The 15,901-nt window shown below is 45.5% G+C and overlaps 1 protein-coding gene and 1 non-coding gene across 3 annotated transcripts in view; both read right to left on the bottom strand.

The window, feature by feature from the left end:
• LOC135378106 (protein phosphatase 1 regulatory subunit 16A-like) overlaps positions 1-15,901 on the bottom strand; it is a 241,484-nt gene that overhangs the window by 133,332 nt on the left and 92,251 nt on the right. The window lies entirely within an intron of this gene.
• Positions 3,440-3,511, bottom strand: Trnas-gga (transfer RNA serine (anticodon GGA)). The gene has a single exon. It is a non-coding gene; the product is annotated as a tRNA-Ser (tRNA).

The raw sequence follows: 15,901 nt of genomic DNA, 5'->3' as shown, positions 1-15,901 counted from the left end.
GAGCTCAAGGTCGCGGGTTCGATCCCGGTCGAGAGCGGTAGCAATGTGGGGGATGTAAACATTGCTTCCAGCACCGTGTGTCGGAGATTTCCGGCGCACGTCAAAAGAACCCCAGGTGGTCCAAATTATCCGCAGTCCTACCCTGCGGCACGTGCAACATGTCGCCACACTGCGCGGACAAACCTTACGTGTAACATCACAGTACCATTACCATTATTTACTAGGCCGCCGCCACGAATATCTGTAAGATTCACGCAAAAACTTGTAGCTACGTCGAGAAGCGCGACGGCTAGACCAGCCTACGTCCACTCGCGTCTCAAGTCGGCCTGGACGTTTCTCAAATCCCCAGGCAGTATTTTGCCAGATGCCAGTTCAAGGAGGTGCCCAAAATATGGCTGACATCGCTTCCGCTCCCGGTTACCAGACAAACTTTTGAACTATGGTACCACAAACATTTTGTGAATATCGCGCAAAGGGGGAAAAACTTTACGAAAAGGTGAACGACGATTACTGCTGAAAATGTTACTACAGATGTCGCAAAACATTCTGGAAGGGAGCGTAACTCCTGGCAACAAGGTATTGCTGCGAGACATCGAGGAAAGCTTGCGTCGGACATTTCTAGTGACTGAACTTTTTGGCCCCTACTTTTCATCGGTGTATGCAAATAAGACCCTGCACATCCCTGCACCTTTTACTACGTCTGCTTGCCTCCCAAAAATTACGGAAACGGATGCGTATCACGTGGTCAAGAGACCCCACTCAAAGAAAACTGCTGGTGCGGAATTAGTGGCTAAGCTGCAGCTATGGTCTTGGACCGGTGCTTACACAAATATCTAATCTCTCACTGTCACGGGGTACATTTCCCGACCTGTGGAAGCACTCGGTGGTAATTCCTATTCACAAAGGTAAATTACATGCCTCTCCCTCTTGTGTACTTTTTCTCAACTTTTCGAAATTGTTTGACATAGCGATTTGTCGTGTCATCCGCCCCCCTTACCTACTCATGTTGTCTGAAATAAGATTTTTACCGCGATCTATTATTTCTGTATAAATGTTTGCACAATCACATTGACTGTGTTGCTGCAGTATCAAGGCTCAACTTTTTTTGTACCCAGTCGTACTACTAGGACACAAAAGACATTCTATGAACCCAGAATTTCCGCGGAAAAGTCACCCTCCTTGAGGTTTCAAATTTTGTACAACAATGATTCTGGTGCCGTTGATTTCTTCAACAGTCATATATCGAGTGTGGACCGCGTAGTTCGACGCTTCCTCCTTTCTTAAACATTATGCGTTATACGACGAGCAGCTCCTGACGCTGGTGGCAGAACAATGGTGTTCTTTTAATTGCTTGACTCGTATTTCTAGCTTGTCTCCCGTGTTTACCAGGTGCACCATGAGCGAGGCCGTTAGGCTGTTCATGGGCACCCTGAAAATAAAAATAAATAAAAATAAACTAAAATAAAAGGGTATATTGCGATGCATTACTGTCTTCCCGAAATGCGTATCTAAGTAAACCTGAAGTGCCCGCAACACTATCTTCAAACTCCTTTGCAACAGCTCAGCAACGTTACGTCTGCTCGCTAAGGCAGTCGGTAAGGAACTTATTGCTTGGTTGCTTCTCCTGCGTACACTACATAAGTGCGGTGAAAGCACGCTTCACAGGAGACGGCACGGACGGGCAGACACGCGTTTCGTCTGACTTCACTCCTTATTTATAGAATGTTTCCTGCATTAAAACAACAACAACAACAAGAACACACAAAAAAGGAGTTGACAAAACGCCATTTTCCCGAGTGCGACCAGTATGAGTCTGTGTAGCTGCACCAGTCAGCACACCAAGTACTAAAACTAAAAGGACACCTGCTACAGGAAATTTCAGTGGTGGCCTTACCACAGGTGATATCAGTGGCGGGGACGCGCCATCCTAAAGCCAAGTGTGTGCCGACACTTCCGGTTTAGCTATACGTCGGGCATCATCACATACATATACAGGGTGTTTGGTCTATTTATTTATTTATCTATCTAATTTTATTTAAAGCGAGCGATAAAAGAGAAACGAGCGCTACTTTTCAGCTACATGACTAAGAAACAGGTGCTACTATAGTGAAGCAGTACCTGTTTCTTACTCAAGTAGCAGAAAAGTATCACTTGCTTTTCTTTTATCGCTCGCTTTAAATATAATTTCTGGACACGTTAGAGCAAACACCCTGTATATGTTGCATACTAATCATGTTCGTGTTGTTATATGGAGTTGTATTCTTATCTTAGGTAAAGACTGAATTTACGTAAAGGAGCACTAAAGGACTAAACAAAAATGTCACGATGAGTAGAAATAAGGATTACAAGCCCTGGGATATATATTGGCACAAGTATGACAGCAGCGCACAATCCTGGTGCACAAGAGAGCTTTCAATCTCACGGGTCAGGGAAGCTCCCTCCGTTGCTAGTCCGCTACGTCATGTCAATCACCCAATAGTGAGGAGTGCGTCTTCTTCCTTCTTTTCTTTTTCCAGTTGCATTTCGCGCCATCCCTACAGTTCCTCGACTGGCCGTTCTCGCTAGCAGACGATTCTCGCGAGCCAATAAAACGTGCTGACTGATGTGACGCCACCACACGCCACGAATTTTTATTTTTTTATTTTTTATATTCCGTGTTAGCGCGGAGAAGCAACGGTGGCTATGAGCGGCGGACAGATGTGGACAGATGGAGAGAGAACAGCTGGAAGGAGTGGGGGACAGGGGGGGGGTAGTATGCGTCCTCGGCCGACTTCAGGGGGAACTGTGCAGGCATTCGTCTTTGAAAGTCTTCGGAAAACCCAGGGAAAACCTCAGACAGCACAGCCGATGGTAGGATTCGAACCCACAACCTCCCAGTCTTCAGCAAAACCTTGGCTACACGCCAGGAATGGCATGGACAAGATCGCCGCCGCTGAGCGCATTATTGTCAAGTAATTTTCTCGGGAAATTCGCACTTCCCAAAGGAAATATTTTCTGTGACTGTTCCTGAAGGTAGTATGTTCATATCATGCTGTAAAATATATATATGTATACTACAGGCAACAAGCTAAACCAGGCATTTTGTGAAATCACTGAACGATTCCAGGCATTTAACAAAGTGCCTAAAAAAAGCCAGGCATTTCGTTAAATGCCCGTTCGCGTCGGGCATCTTGCAAAATGCTTCGGGAGTGCTATGTACAAGGAACGGAATGCAAAGAGTGAGTGAGTAAAAAGAAGAAAAAACATGGAAAAATTGGCACCACCAACGTGCAAGCCTGAACGCAAAAGAACGGATCATATCGACTATTCTCCAACGAGTGATGTGCGCAAAACGAAAAAAAAAGGGGGGGAAGAGAAAGAAACAGAAGGCCACAGCTGTAATAAAGTATGAGAGTGACCAGGTAGAATAACGAAGTGCAAACAACTCAGGGAAAAGAGGTGCTGACGCCAGGAATCGAACCTGGGTCCTCTGATATCCGGTCAGATATGCTAACCGCTACACCACACCAGCACGCCGTTTCCCTTTGAGCGCCTCTCAAGTACTGGGGGGACGGACAACCAACCACGCTATTCCCATTCTCTCTTACATCTTTCTCACTCACTCTCTCATTCAGACACGAGGCAGGGCGATTGTAAACGACGTAAACAACGAGATCGGCGTTTGAGGCTTACTTGTCTGTGTCGTCCCTAATTGTTGGTCTGCCTCGGCCAAATCTCGTTGTTTACGTCAGGTAGAATAATTACGATGTGCATGATATTGGAATGAAATGTAAAGAGACTTTACTCGTCATTACATACAAAACATGACAGTCCGTCGTATCTTCCCTCAAACTTTTAATTCATCAAAAATTTTAACGTCGTCACGCATTTAATCGTCACTTTAACAACGAGATGCGGACACGAAATGATACTTCGGCATGGCCAGCGATCCATTGCCGGCTTGGGCATTGTTTTGGTAGGCATCACCATTCCGCAATTCGGCTTCATTATAGAAACGGATTTGCGGAGGCGAGGCAAGCTGCTCCAGCCGCACTAAACTAACCTAACTTATCACTAAACTAACCAAGTTTATGTCTTAGATTAGTTTAGGGATAGTTTAGGTTAGGTTAGTGCGGCTGTGGCAGCTTGCCTCGCCTCCCGAAAATCCGTTTCAAAAGGAAGTTGGGGGACGATGCAAGCTGTCACAGCCTCACCAACCAAACTTAACCTAATACTAAACTGATCTAGTTTATGACTTTTTTTCGTCCTGACGAAGACAGTGCCACTGTCGAAACGTCGACAGTTTTCCATTTACCTTTTAATATCGCCCTATTACATAAACTAGTGTTCCTAACTTCCTCAAAATCTGTTGTCCGCGTCTTTTTCCTTCCTTTCACAACTGTAAAACTTCGTGGCAGTTTGATTTTTTATTTTCCTCGACCTATGTATGTATATACAGGGTGTCCCAGCTAAGTGTATACAGATTTTTTAAAAATATATATAACACTTTTTTCAAGATGAAATCAATTGCAATATAGCATATGCTGAAGGGCACTCCCTAGGAGGGCATTAGCAAAGTCCAAATGCAATGCCTTATTTAACTTTCATTAATTAACTTGTTAATTATAAAAGCTACAAAGTTGTCCCAATGAGCACATCTGTTCCGTTCGATCACCTGATATCGTAGCCGTTTTCAGAACAAGAATCCGTTCCATTGATCGCCCGCAAAAAATTAGTGAAGGAACGCCATTTTTTTTCTTTATTTTGTTCATTGCGCATCTTCGCAGACGCGTATTTCCTTCATCCCCAACGTGAGAGGGTGAAGGAGCACAGTGCCGCCTCATGCGTCGAAGATGAGCTTTAACTTGCGGCAAAAAAAAAAAAAAATCTATCGGGTGACTCTATCGGAACTGGCCCTATCTTGGGTTGCATGTTCTTTTTCCTTTTAATCTTTTTCCAGGACGCGAGAGGCGATAGTGTGCTCTTTCTCCCTCTCACATTGGGGATGAAGGAAAGACGCGTCTTCTAAGAAGCGCAATGAACAAAATAAAGAAAAAAATGGCGTTCCTTCACGAATTTTTTGCGGGCGATCTATCGAACGGATTTTTGTTCTGGACACGGCTACGATATCAGGTGACCGAAAGGAACAGGTGTTCTCATTGGGACAACTTTGTAGCTTTTATAATTAACAAGTTAATTAATGAAAGTTAATTAAGACATTGTCTTTGGACTTTGCTAATGCCCTCCTAGGGAGTGCCCTTCAGCATATGCTATATTGCAATTGATTTCATCTTGGAAAAGGTGGTATATATATTTTTAAAAAATCTGTTTACACTTAGCTGGGGCACCCTGTATATATATACTATATATTGCAGCCAAAGAGTTCCTGCTATTTTTCCCCCTTATATATATTCAAACTGCCTTCCGTGCTCCTTTAAAGTACATATCAGATGAAAAGGGGGGGGGGAGGTCATGGTTGGTTCATGCTTGATGAATGATGATCCTTATTTTTACTTCGTCCGCGTCTTTCCGCCAATCGCCCCGAAGGCGCTGCAACGACTGCACATCCCCACGTCGGTATTGACCTCGAAGGGATTGTAGGCACGGCGAAGGAATAACCTCAATGAAATTCAAATACTCAGGAATTTCCGCAACATTCTTCTTAGACGTAGAGCAGAAGCGGAAGGAAACCGGCCATCCCTACTTTCACAGTTGGGAAGAAAAAAAAACGAGATAGTATTATTATGGAAATTTTTCAGCAACACTCAAAATCTATAATTTGGAATTCCGAATATGTATTTCCGTTGCGCATTGAGTTTTTTATGTTGTGGACAAATTCTTCGTTACGTTCAGCGGCAAACTAAGGAGAACGAAATCAAAACGAGCAACGCTCGGCTAACGCTATTCACTGGCACTGCAAACAACAGAGCAAGAAGGCCCTGATGTTCAGTCTGCTTGTGAAGAGCCGAACGTAAAAAAAAATAAAATAAAAAAAAAGACGTGTATAAAACATATGCACATATCGCTCAAGCATTCTTCTGCCTATAAGCCGAAATAAAGCCGACAGTAAAGTGGCTCTGGAGGCGCTGGCCTCTTACTCTGCCGCAGTTATCAGTGTCACATACACCACGATCATCGCCCTGCACTCTGAACTTGTATCACTGGGACACGAAGTGGTGTTCCAATGGATTCCGGGCCATGTCGGAATTTCAGGCAATGATCGTGCTGACGCTCTTGCTCGGCAAGCCCACGACGCTGAGCAACCAACTGTATTTCCCCTTGCGCACTCTATGTGCCAGCTGAAAATCCGCCGCTTCACTGCCACCCGCACACAGCTCTTTCAGCAAGAAGCTATACGAACCAATGCCTTTCTTAAATCCATTGACCCTATAATGACATATGCTGTGCCTGGCCGCATCCCGCGCATCGAGGAATCGCTGCTTCATCGGCTGCGGCTGAATGTGGCCCGAACGCCTCTCCTCCTATTTAAGATGAATCAGCACCCATCACCTCTTTGCCCAACGTGCAACGTAGAAGCCGATGTGCCACACATTCTCATTGCCTGCCAGCGGTACGAAGATCACCAATCGAGTCTCCGGCGCCGCCTTGCTCATCTAGGCTACCGAGAGCTTTCCCTCACGGTGCTACTTGGCCCTACCCAGCACGTTGAAGTCACGTCTGCGCTGACACGATTCCTTCGGGAATCTAAACTCCTGGGCATTCTCTGATGCGTCCTATGCGCAACGATTAGTGAAGGAGCTGTTTCTTCTGTATTTTTTCAGAATTTTCTGTATCCCAGCTGTTTGTGTCTTTTGTTTGCTTGAAAGCTTTAGGGAATAGCAAGCCCACACCGTGGCTAACCTTTCCCTTCTCTTTTTTCTTACTTTGCATTAAACATACCCCCCCCCCCCCCCCCGAATTCCCTCCGACCGGTTCAGTACCGCGATAGTTACTTATGGGAACATTCCAACGCGTCCAAGGCAGCCGCGTAGAGATCGAAGCCAGCAATCGATTACAAACCCTAAGGGGAAACAACAATGGTTCCCGACTTTTTTGAAAAAGGGAAACAATAGCGTCTCCTGGCCAGAGGCATTCCTGGCTAACCAGTTAACCTTCTTTGGCGCGTCTGACAAATGTTAAGAAAATGCCCAAAGCAACATACTTTCAGACACATAGCGTGTTAAAAAAAGAAAAAAAAAACGAAAAGAAAAGGCCTTTGAGCGTCGAAGTTCCGGAACCAGGGTCTCGATCTTTGTACAATGTATGGCGATTAACATGTGGTCATTAACGATCATGTCCGCTCGCGGTATGACGAAGTAGGGGCACCCCTCTCAGACAGACAATCTAGAGCACGTGTCCCCCGCGCGGGGAACAGTTCTATAGACCACCGTCGGCTGAATAGGGCTTAATGACCTTACTTGGCGGCTCTGACAGGACGAGCAGAGTGTGGGAAGGCCCTAAACGCCGCCGGTTGCAAAACAATTACCAAGCTTTAGGTACATTGTTCATGTTCTATGTCCCGAATTTTCTGCTATTTGTGTTTCGTCGAAAAAAATACAATGCCGCAGTTCAACGAACAAGTACCGGCAATCAGCAAATTGTACGAAACTGCATGGGCGCGAAGCAACCAAGGCTAGCGCACAAATGGATAAACGCAAGAAGCTAAGACCAAGGCACAGTCGTCGAGAGAGCCAGATAGCGGTGGGCCTCGAATCCACACTTCTTGATTACCGGTGAAGTGCGCAAACCAATCGCTAACTGCGCTAATCAAGAAGTGTGATTTCCGCCGCTGTCTGTCTTTTTCGGCGATTGCCTCGTCATTTCCTGTAAGCAGAGCTTGTTTTAGATAGGGGAGGTCTGCAATCTGCACTGACTCACTTTCGCCTGCGTAACTATGCTTTGTTGGAAAGGTAAGCGTTGCGAGGAACGCTTAGTGAAAACACGCAACAAACGCATTGCATAAAGTGAACAACATATCCTTGAGTTTGAGGACGCGAGGAGGTTCAGCGGCCAACAAGTGGACACGGCGAACATTTCATAACTCCTGCAAAATTGCTCAGCTTCAAAGCGATGCCGCTCAACCTTTCCAAATAACCTGGAAAGACAGGACCAGAGTATGGGTACAGAGAAAGGCTAGATAATTTCGTAGGGTCCTTTCGCACAGTCCTGCGGGAACATCCTTCGTTTCGCTGAACAAAAAAAAATCGTTCAACTTGCAGAAATAGAGAGGCAAGAACGGCGTATAACGCCGCATTCCGAAACACGAGAAAGTGCCTCGCGTTTTCTCGGTACCTCGTAAAATCGCGTCGCGAGAACCAAGAAAATTGCCTTGCAGCACGTGTCTGTACTGGTCAGAATGTTGAACCATGTCCACCAGATGAGTTTGTGTTAGAAAACATTTGAGGGCGATTAATGTAATTAGTGTGATGACAATGCGCTATATAGCATTAGACGTTCGTCTTGCTTCTAATTCCTTCTCTTATGCTTCTTTTCTGCTTCTTATGTTTTTATATACTTTGACTAGCATTTCGATTAGAAGAAGGCCCGGGATCCACTGGAGAACGTTGCAGTTTAAACAGCCACACGACATGAGACCCAAATTCAGCCGCTCACGAAACTCTCGGAGAACGCACGAGACACACGTGTCTGAACAGGTCCAGAGACGAGGCGCAACTAACGACAGCTCCAGCTGACGACAGTGTTGCCAAATCTCATCCACAGGAAGTCGCTATTGGCATCCCGAAAAGTCGCTAAAATTGAAACTGAAAGTCGCTAAAAAAGTCGCTGCCACCACTGTGCCCTTTTTGTTCATCGCACGTTATGAAACAATGTAGTGATAGACGTACCGGATGTGTGCTAGACGGCCAAGAGAGGAAATGACAAAACGAGTTTGAGTGGATAAAAATGAGAGAAAGTAAATGAAATTCGGAACCTTGAACATCTTCTGCTGAACTTTCTCTGGCTTTGTCATCGGAGACACGTAATGGTGGTTTGTTTATTGCTTGCAAAAGGTTCCGATGCCTTCTCGTGTTTTTCCGACTTGCTATGCTTGTTTATGTCTGACAGCCTAGCATAAATCTCACACTACCAGTAGACGCACTGGGCTCTTGTGTCGCTGTCTTTAACTAGACAAAGCCATCTCCTGAATGTTGGAAGCATCTCCGAGCTCTTTACTTCTGGTCGTACTTAAGATGCATTTTGGAAAACGCATGTGACTGTAGTCCATTCTAAAAACAATAAAACCCTCAGTCCAAGGGAAAACGAAGACATGTCCACGCGGCGCGTCAGAAAAGGGGCAAAGTGGAAACTGCCCAAAGAAACTAGCGCTGTCAGGGCGGGCGAAACATATTGTTCTTCGCGAGAGCTTGTTGTCCACCGAAATGTGACAGGAAAATCACGATTATTCCTGACTTCATGAAGGAACATCCGTGTCGCTAAAAAAGTCGATAAACGTACCAGAAAGTCACCAAAAAATCCGCTAATCCCAAATGCAAAATTTTGTCGCTAGACAGACCTCGAAATCCGCTAAATATAGCGACTTTTCCCCAAATTTGGCAACACTGGCTGACGAGCTCAGCAACGGCTGCGCCGCCGCGCCCCGCTTCCACGTGACGGAGAAGAGCGAATCAGCTTGCGGAGCGCAGTCTGATTCGCTCTTCTCCGTCACGTGCCGCGCTGTACACGGACACTACACTCGCCCCGCTACGACGCCGGCTTTTCTTCAACATGGGGCACCTAATGCTAACGCAGGGGGCCTCACGCTTGTCGCTCGTGTTAATCGCTCTCATCGAGCATCGACAAAACTCGTGCACATGCACGACTGGATGTGTGTCCGATTTACCGCCCAGAAATTTCTCCGTATATTTGCTTTCCATCTTCAGCAGGTTCTGGTCGATTTATAGAGTATCACATTTAAGCCTGTTTCGCACGAATGTTTTTCTCGTCCGTGTTTTTAACAAAACGGGCACCTATTGGGACCCTACGGGGCTCGATTCCCCTCAGCTTCTATTTTTTAAGCAAACGGACGGCAAAAACGGACATTTGAAAGAGCCCTTAGAAGAAGGAGGAGACGAGCGCGAGTGACAAATTTCTTTCTGTACACATGAAATAGAAACCGAAACAAAACATACTAATAGGCAAACACAGTCTTCCACCTTATTCTGCTTATATCATATATATGAATTTCAACAGAGATGCCTGCTCTTTACCAGCTGAAATCAAACCAGCTCCCAGAGATATCTCACGCTGTGACGTTCTTACAGAATAAGCCAAAATAATATGCGATTGACAAGGACCAAGAGAGTGTCACATTTTGAAATCTCCATTCATGTATCTTGACTGCACCTGCACGTCCCTTCTATGATCGAGCCATTTGTGCAGTTCGACCCTCGTGCGTTACGATCCAGCTGTCACCACATACGAGCTCTCTAATCCCGACATCCCATTGCTGGACGATTTACATCAACCAATTTACATCAACAGGCAGCAGTGATCCGTCTTGACACGAATCCAATAGACCCGCTCAGATCCGCGCAAGCCCCAGTCAGCAATCCCCTGTCCAAATCCCAGATCCCGTATACTCCCAAGAGCTGTCCAATGCGATGACGCATTCGCTTCGTGGAGCTGATGCCATGATCTCCACAAATGGGCTCGTCTAGATTACTGAGCGGTAAGAGTACTAACTTGGTTTTTCTGTTTCAGGCTGCCTGCAGTTAGCTAATGATCTCTTCCTGCACGAAAGTGCACGGTTGAAAAAAAAAATAGAGAGAGAACAACAACATCAAGCTTATTGCGTAATCGCAATGCAGCGTTTGTGCGTTTTCTTTTGCCTGTTCTTTAGGATATGCTCGTTTCGTTGCGGTGAACGCAACAAATTCGCTTGAAGGGGCAAAAATCATTAAATAACTAGAATGCGCGGCCAACTAGACATCACTGAGCTATGTCGTGCAATTCTGCGTTACCTGCTTCGAAGGAACGTTTTTTCTTCAACGATTACTTATTTCATTCGAGTTTAAAGGAGGTGAGAACTCGTGTATGCAGCTATTGAGTTACGTGTGTAAGTGTAATATTATTCTTCTACGCTTCGTAATTGTTCTTGTTGAATACTTCTTCGTAACGAGTGAAACGTTAATACAAAAACGCACTTTTTTTCGCATACAGGCGACTAGCGAAGTACCGCCCATCCAGTTACCTCTATCCATTGTTACGCCATTTAGAGTTCGTTTGACACGCCTTATTTTCTACGATGTGGTGTTTAGTGGAATTAAGTGTCAGGTCGTCAGGTGCAGTTCACTTTCCTTCTGACTCCGACGACGACGGCGACACCACACCACACACCCTAGGTATGGTGAACTGTCCCCTTTCCCCTTTTATCTTTCATTTACCTTTTTCTCTTTCTTTTTTTTTTCTTTGCCAAACAGTCCACCCTCCCCCCCCCCCCTGCCCCAGGCATTTAGTCCAAAAAACACGCTGGCACCAAAACACGCTTTCTGCGATGAAGTCTAAAATACCAAGGCAAGAAGAAATGAGTGCGCACGTTGAACAACAGTCGCGGAATCGATTATAGCCGAAGTAACCGTGATCGCATTGGTTGGATACGGACATATGCGGATTCCTCTATACAAAACGTGTCACAGCCAACAAGATAAAGTCGTCGGCGGGCTAGTTGGTAAAGTTCATGGGCCCTTTAAGTCTCTCGCATGTCCATATATACGTAATTCGTGAAAAGATAAAGCGAAAACCTCTACGCTTCAAAACAGGAGGCACTGTCTCCGCAGGAGTGGTGAAATGTTGTCATACGGCGTTCAAGGCAGTGGGAAAAGCGAACAAAATATCGTCTGTTTCACGATATGGTGCTAAGACAATGACCTTCACTCAATATTTTTCACCGAATACATGCTCGAAAATGTAACACCGCCCGGATGTAAGGTGTGAACCCAGACTAAGCAAATTATCGAATTGCGTGCGAAAGGATAATTCGCTCAGCTCGGCGGCCTCATGGTAGTTGTCTGCACTTGGTTCATTCACAGCACGTTGACAGCGCTATTATCGCCGGTGGTGAACGGGTTCCAATCCGGACGCCAGCTGTGCTGCCTTAGTGCTTTCCCTGGGTTTTCCTCCTGTGAAGTCGGCCCAGGACGCACGATCCACACCTGCTAGAGTCGTGACGTTGCCCGCCTGAGCGCGGCCGACTACGGCAGGCCGTTGCACCATCATTCACTAACACCGCTTTATCACGGAGCGCGACCGTATAGTCACGTGGAATGTCTAGCGGGCTTTCTTTGACAAACCATACGCTACCCATGCAAGTGGCGTTCTTGAGCGAGGGAGGCTTACGTGTTTGTGTCGTCCCCGATGGAGCTCGCCTCAGCTAATTCTCATTGCCTGCATTATATGTTGCCCTGCTTCGGTGTTTCGAGCTCTCCAGCTCTCCTGAGTTCTATAGAACTCAGGAGAGCTGGAGAGATGGTGACGTGGGAAGATGTTCTCACAATTGTTGTCGTACAAGTATTAACGACAAAAGAAGAAGCTGATGTGGGTCTTCACGCGCTCCTTTGGGAATGAATTTTATCTCTGTCCGCGTAGCACTCGGTTCATCCCTATTTACAAAGCCGACTCGATGCCCTGGGATGTCCCAGTGCTATTGGGGTTGTACGCCCTCTGGGTCGCGAGGCAAATGCGCAACGATAATGGCCCAATTGTTGGGTCATGGAATATATATATAGTGAACCCTCGTTATTATGACCATGGTCGTTCCCAAAAATTTTGGTCATAATGCGGAATTGTCATATTAACGGGGGGCATTTACAGAGGTTTCACTAACTTGTTCCCCAGGAGTATGGTCGTAAAGCGCGTATGTCACATTATCGGGGGTCATATTAACGAGGGTTCACTGTATATATATATTTCGTTGAACACTGTACTCTCTTTCTACATACACCCTGATTTTTGAGGGGAATGGGGAAGAGGAGTGGAAAGTCATATCCGACCTGCTTAGGCGGTGTCTCCGACAGAGGATTAGGGCAAGAACGGACTATACGTAGCAGTGTGTGTTACTACGCACGAGCCTATGACCTGTGTATATAAGCGTACGCAGTATGCAAAGAAACTTCCCTGACCAGAAATCAGGAGAGTCTAGGTTCGAGTCCTGGCGTGGGTACCTTACCCCTCAGTTATTTGAATTTCATAGGTATCCATGTTCATAAAAAAGAAAGAAAAGCGAAGACATTTTGCGACGTCGAACAAGGCATTTGGGTGGATCGTACAACCAATCTACGTCTTTTTCGGTGGTTCATCCGCAAAATAGGGGGGGGGGGGGGCGAAACCCATACGATGGGGCACTGCCTAGCTCGAGTACGACACTCAAGCTTTGCGTACTTTTTTGCAAATATGGACGTTCTTGAGATGTTGAAATGAAACCACCTTGTACAGAACGTTTCGTCGGTCTTCACAATGAATTTTGATAAGCGGGCGTAAAACTAACAGATATAAGATGCAAGAAGGAGAGTTGATGAAAAATGTTAAGGAGTGGTAGAGGCACGGAACTGACCTCCCTGTCAGTCTCTGCCAGTCAGGCGCAGCACGAATTACCGGGCATTAACGTGACTTTCTCATCAACCTCCCTAGAGCATCAATCGGATGAAACCTCACATTTATCCGCACTTACGTTACACGTTTCTCTTCGCTGACCCATTTTACGACGTAGAGGACGTGTCGTATGCAACACGCACATAATGCAAACATTTACAGCCTCTAACGTCAAAGCAACAATGTAAGGACAGCGGTGAAAAAATGCAGGCGCGGTAAGGGTCGAACTCGCATATCTCTGATAGCCGATTAGGCTGTAGGGGTGCGGGTACAAACCCTCGAACATGCCCTATAGAAAACGGAACACAGATGGAAGAATTCGTAGATGTCTATTCCAAGGAAAAGCACCAGCAATGGATTACGAAAGCACGGTTTCACCAATGAGTGCCTAAGTTGGTGCTACTCTCAGATTTGTAAAGCGAGCTGATGGAACATTAAGTTAAACGAGTTTCACCGACGACAGTTTCGTCATTAAGCTTGCCCAGCCTACTAAACGGGTTCCCTGGGCTAGGGAAAAAGAAATGAACACTGTGATCGGTTGGCAGGTAACGTTTGAACAGGATCGTTTGCGCACGCGATATCAGTGGCAGTTTGTCATGTGTGAGAACTGTACCAGTACACTGCACGACCTGTGACGACTAATCCTGATATTATTCTGCTTGGATGGAATTTCCGCTAATCGTTAACTGTTACACGTTCCGTACCTGTTCCGATATGGTACACGCGGAGAAAAATTATTACAAAGTTATTCGTTACTAAGTTATTCGATCGCCTGCTCAATAACTTGGCCCTTCTTAGGTGTTATTTTCTACCCCGCTTACAGGTATAAAAAATAGTCCTCAACGAAGGGCTATATGCCATACCTTTAGGGGTATAGCTCTATACTCCTGTGAGGGTCTGCACGAGTACCATCATGGTATTAAATCACACCTAGGCGTAGACATTTTTAGAGGAGAGAACTAGAAAAATCACCTTTGGAGAGAAGAACATTTTTTGACATACACACACGTACTACAAACACACGCAAACGCATATGATTGTGAAGTAGATAGCAAAGCTCGTGCACATTACTCCCCATGCAAAAAAAAAATAAAATATTGAGTTAAAAACTAAAGAAAATTTTCAAGGAGCAAGATCGCTCTGCGCAGTCATCAAGTGTGTATCGGGAGATAGACATTTACAGAGCAACAAATACTGATATACCGGCGGCGACTTGACAAACTGTGGAGCAGCCTTCGTCTGGTACGCAACCCTACGGGTGAGGACATCTAGATTCGACATTCCAGCAATACAGATATTATGCAGCCATAAACTAACCATGTGGATCCAGACAGTACTGTACTGATGTCTGTGTTTCTTAATTAAATATTCGTTTAACTTAGCTGATACCGTCTCAAGAAGGAAATAATAATGATGTGATGCAGCACGTTGCGGAAGTAAAGGTATAAAAAATCAGAAGGTATATAAGCAGCCTCATACCGTGAAAGGCATAGCCTGGTGATCTAGTCCTGGTACCGGATATAAACGCCTGGTGATGAGGTAGAAATATGGTACGTTAGCCCTCCTTTATACCTCTTTCATTCCCTTGAGAAGGGTTGGAGATATAAATAGGAAATCTGTACCTCTTCTATACCCTCCAAAGGTATATATCCGAAACAGAAGGTATAAAAGAGGTATAAGAGCACATTATTATACCTTATTTATACCTTTTTTCTAACAGTAACAAAATAAAGTTTCAAAGTTTTCAACCAGCCCATGGTTAGCGTTCGTTCATGGATATCAAATTCTCAAGCTTCACGTCTGATATCCACGTTCGACTAACCGACGCGTTGAAGCCCATTTGGACTGCCGACCACTTGACTCTTTGAACATGGGGGGCTTCTGACCACCTCGCTTCTACGAGAAAAAAAAGAAAAAGAAAACGCGGTGCAACACCGTTTGCAATGTTGGTCATTGCAGACGATGCGCTGCACAGCATTCATGTGCGCCATTGATTGAGTTTTGTTGATATACAAATAGTAACACACCCTCATCACGATATTATAGAAAATGATCTAATACACTATATTTACTACCCCCCAAAACTCCGAAATTAGACTTAAGGGGGTGTAAAAAGTGTGTAGTACTGCTAGATACACCAATTTTACACCGTTAAAGGTGTGAAAAGATTTACAACGTATGCCACAAACGTTACGGCACTTTGGAATGCGCTTTACGTGCGTGCTAAATGTGAAATGCTACATAGGACTCAAAAGAAAGCATGCGAGAGGTTGAGAGCCCAACCAGTAGCAGGGTGATTCCACGTGAGATCAGGCAGGTTGGTCCCGACCACCAA

This window comes from Ornithodoros turicata, chromosome 1, assembly GCF_037126465.1.
Source record: "Ornithodoros turicata isolate Travis chromosome 1, ASM3712646v1, whole genome shotgun sequence".
In the NCBI taxonomy this organism is placed as follows: domain Eukaryota; kingdom Metazoa; phylum Arthropoda; class Arachnida; order Ixodida; family Argasidae; genus Ornithodoros; species Ornithodoros turicata.
Note: the sequence above shows the minus strand (reverse complement) of the source record. Positions and strands in the feature narration are given on the sequence as shown.